Source organism: Humulus lupulus, chromosome X, assembly GCF_963169125.1.
Source record: "Humulus lupulus chromosome X, drHumLupu1.1, whole genome shotgun sequence".
Classification (NCBI taxonomy): Eukaryota; Viridiplantae; Streptophyta; class Magnoliopsida; order Rosales; family Cannabaceae; genus Humulus; species Humulus lupulus.
The window spans coordinates 91,892,863-91,897,080 of record NC_084802.1 but is presented as its reverse complement, the minus strand read 5'-3'; the positions used below and the strand labels follow the sequence as shown (position 1 = coordinate 91,897,080).

The following is a 4,218-nucleotide window of genomic DNA, read 5'->3' as shown; positions in this document are numbered from 1 at the left end:
ATGAGGATCCAAATCTACATATCACAAACTTTTTAGAGTTATGTGCGACATTTAAAATGAATGGAGTGAGTAATGATGTTGTATGATTGAGACTATTCCCATTTTCACTAAGGGACAGAGCTAAGAGTTGGTTGAATTCTGTACAAGCCAATTCTATACTTACTTGGGAAGATTTGGCTCAGAAGTTTCTTGGTAAATATTTTCCTCCTGCCAAGTCAGCCAGAATTAGAGGAGAGATTAATAACTTCCATCAACTAGATGGGGAGTCTTTGTATGATGCATGGATTTAAGGAATTGCAAAGGAGATGCCCACATCATGGAATAGAGAAGTGGCTGTTAGTTCATACTTTTACAATGGTTTGGGGGGAAATACAAGAACGATTATAGATCCAGCATCAGGAGGAGCGTTTATGAGAAAAAGTGTGAATGAAGCGTATGAGATGTTGGAAGAGATGGTTATGAATAATTATAATTGGCCTACTGAGCGAGAGAATAAGAAAGTAGCGGGAGTATTAGAAGTTGATCCAATTGCGCTATTGATCGCTCAAGTAACATCTCTAACCAAACAACTGCAGCAAACTAATCTCGCCGCGCCAGCAATGCAAGTACAGAATGTCATGAGTTGTGGGATTTGTGGAGGACCTCATTCCTATGAACAATGTTTGAGCACAATTAGTTGCTTAACAGATGTAAACACTATGCCCTTGGAACAGGCATAGGATATAGGTAATTTTTCAAGACCTGCACCCAATACTTACTCAAATTCCTATACACCTGCTTGCAAAATTCATCCTAATTTGTCTTGGAAAAATAATCAATTGTTACAACCACAATATCCACAGTACCAACCTCAACAACCACCTTATCAACCAACTTATGGATTACATGATAGACCATATTATGATCCAAACCCATGCCCATCTCATCCACCACCTCCTCAAATGAACCCACCAACAATTCATCTAGACCAATTAAATCAATTCATGACAGAGACAAGGTCTTCCATCAGAAGTTTGGAGACACAAATAGGTCTGTTATCACAAAAATCAGCAGTGAATGACATGGCAGGAATTAATTGCACGTGGCTGACACCTGGCAAAACCTACGTTCGACTATCGACCAGGAAGATGTTCGGAGTTATGCGTGCGGACTCTTCATACGACCAGTCTGGTCGTAGGCACGTAACACCCGGAGGAAATCTTAGGCAGTTATGATGGAATCCGAAATTCTCTCCCATGATTTCCTGAGTATCCGATAATTTAGGAAATAATATCAGTAAAAAATCAATGTAAATCTTCCCTGAGCTTATAAATAGTAGAAGAGGGCTCAGGGAAGGGGGATCTTTTTTCTCTTTTTCTGACTTCTAAATCGCTGGAGTTTAGAGTAATCATATCAATCATATTGTATTGTTCTTCAGAGGTTGGTGAAACTCATTGAACCCTAGTTCTTTGATCACTCCTTTGACTCTCACATCAATAACAATCTAAGTGGACGTAGGTTATTACCAGATTCTGGGGCCGAACCACTATAAAATATCGTGTTCTTATTATTTTCGCTATTACGTTCTTTTCAAAACATTCATCCACATCAAGCGTATTTTGACTCCGTGCCAGTTGCCCAAAATCAGGGTCAACATTCTGGTGCTTTCATTGAGAGCTTGATACATCACCGTTGAGAAAACCAATGGCGAAAACTACAAGGAAAACTGGACAGGCGGCCCCCGCTGCACCATCAAACCCGCCTCCTCTTCCTGCAAGTGTGGCTGAGGATGAGCCACATTTGGACTTTGAGGAGGAAGAAATGGATGATACGACACTGAAGAGTACTCTGGGGGCGTTGCATGAAGAACTGGCCAATCTGAGGGCCAGTCAGGAAAGTGCTGCCGAAATCATGGCGCGGCAGCAGCAAGAGACTGAATGGCAGCGCGCGGAATTAAGTGAAAGGCAGGCGGAGATGGACCGTCGCCAGAGCAAAGCCATGGCAGCCCTCGAGGAGGCCTTGCAATTGGCTAGGAATCAGGCCGCACCTATCTCACAACCTGATCAACCTGCGAATGGGCCACCCCACAGGGGTCCCAATCCTAGCCCGCCTATCCAACCCTCGAGCCCGCAAAGGCACGAGCAGCCTCAAGTGCCTCATGACGATGTCCCACAGGACCCTGAGGCATAGCCTCCATCCCAAGTTGGTCGCGGCAATCCCCCGCATCAGAGGCAGAATAGGACAGAGCATCAGCCTCGCAGTCCTAGACGCCATAGGGGCGACGAGCCAAATCTCCCGAACAGAGGTCAGGATCCTCCTGGCAACAGGAGGAACTCAGAGTTAGGCTCTGCGGTCCAAGGATCCCCGCGACATGATAATGCACGGGTACCTAACGACCAACGCAGGCCAACCTCTAACGTTCGGAACGTTTCAGCCCGGGATGGAAATCAGGGAATAGTCGATCCCACCATAGCCAATCAAGATTCAGAGATGGCCATGGGTATAATGAAGCCGACTCAGGCAAAGGAAATGCCGGTCGGAGGAATGACGAAAGAGGTGGAAACAGGAATCAGCCACCTCAGGATGACCAACCCGGCAGACGGAACGTTGGGGGCCAATCCAGACAGAATAACGTCTTCAACCGGCTCGGAGCTAGCGAGCAACGAAGAAGAGACGAGGACTTGAGAGATGTGCTCAACGATCGCCGCGAGTGACATGGCGAGAACATCCCCCCAGCCACAGAGGCCACGGCGATTCCTGTCGCTGTGCAGGCCCAGATAGATGCCCTCAACCAGGCAGTACAACAGCTGGTCGGGGGAAGAACATCTCATATCGACCACGACAGGAGGAAAGGCACTCCTTTCGTCCAGAGGATAGCAATGGCAGAGACTCCTAGCAAGTTTAAAATGCCTACGCTTCCAAACTTTGATGGGTACGGTGACCCGGTATCTCACGTCAATAAGTTTGAGATACAAATGGACATTCAGAAAGTGTCCGAAGATGCTCGGTGCAGGATCTTCCCTGCAACAGTTTCTGATGCCGCACAAGAGTGGTTTTTTAAGTTCCCTCCTGCAAGCATAGTTTCCTAGGAGATGTTCATAAGGGAGTTCTAAGGACAATTCTACGCCGGTCGCATGCATCCGACCGAGGAAAACCAACTGGTTGAGATTCGCCAGCAAGATGGAGAATCGCTTAAGGATTACATGCAGCGCTTTATGCGAGCAGCAGCTGGAGCTAAAACAGTGGGGGATGAAGGAAAAATGATGGCCATAACCGTAGGGGTTAAGCGTTGCTCCCCCCTCTGGAAGAGCCTCCGCAAAGATGGGGTTAGAACTACCCAAGAATTCTTGGATCGGGCTGATCATTATATCAAGCTCGAAGATGCCATAGCCGACGATGGAAAGCCTTCAGGCAAGGATAAGAAGGCCGCCGAGCCCGCCAAGGCTGCCAATGGGTCCAAACCTAACGGCAAGGGCAACGGGCACGGCAACGGCAATGGCAAAAATGGTGGAAAACGGCAACACAATGAGCCTTCCACCTCCAACAATAAACGAGCCAAGGGTAACCGTTATGAACCTCGGTTCACTAACTACACTGCCCTTGCTGAGTCTCGGGGAGAGGTTTATCAGGCCAAGAGTTCCAGCGTGCCTTATAAGAAGCCTGCCCCCATTCGAAAAGATATTTCGAAAAGAGACACTTCCAAGTTCTGTCGTTATCATAACGACTACGGACATGATACCAACGAATGCAACCAGCTGAAGGATGAGATCAAGTTCCTTATTAGACAAGGACACTTGAGAAGATACGTACGGGCCTCGGGAAATTCCCAACGAGAAGCTCCAGGTGGCAACGAGCAAGCGCCCACACGCCAACGCTCGCCACCTTTGCAACCTGCTCCCGTGGCACATTGTTAACATCTGTGGAGGCCCACACCTCGCGGGAAATAGCGGAAAGGCCAGAGAACGATACGCTCGGACTCTGCGCCACGACCAGGACATCGAGATGATGACTGTGGAGGACCGCGCGCCAAAAAAGGCTCGATCAGGAAAAGGTGAGTTAACCTTCTCTGATAGCGATGCCCAACATGTCTGATTCCCACATTCCGATCCGCTGGTCGTGGATGTCCAAATGGCCAACATGATGGTGAAGAGAGTGCTGGTCGATACAGGAAGTTCGGTGAATATCCTGTATAAGTCTTCGCTGGAACGCATGAAGTTGTCCGTTAAGGACCTGGAGCCC

The 4,218-nt window shown here is 48.0% G+C and overlaps 1 non-coding gene across 1 annotated transcript; it reads right to left on the bottom strand.

The window, feature by feature from the left end:
* Positions 1-221: 221 nt before the first annotated feature.
* LOC133807804 (small nucleolar RNA R71) lies at positions 222-323 on the bottom strand. The gene has a single exon (XR_009879696.1). It is a non-coding gene; the product is annotated as a small nucleolar RNA R71 (small nucleolar RNA).
* Positions 324-4,218: the final 3,895 nt, after the last annotated feature.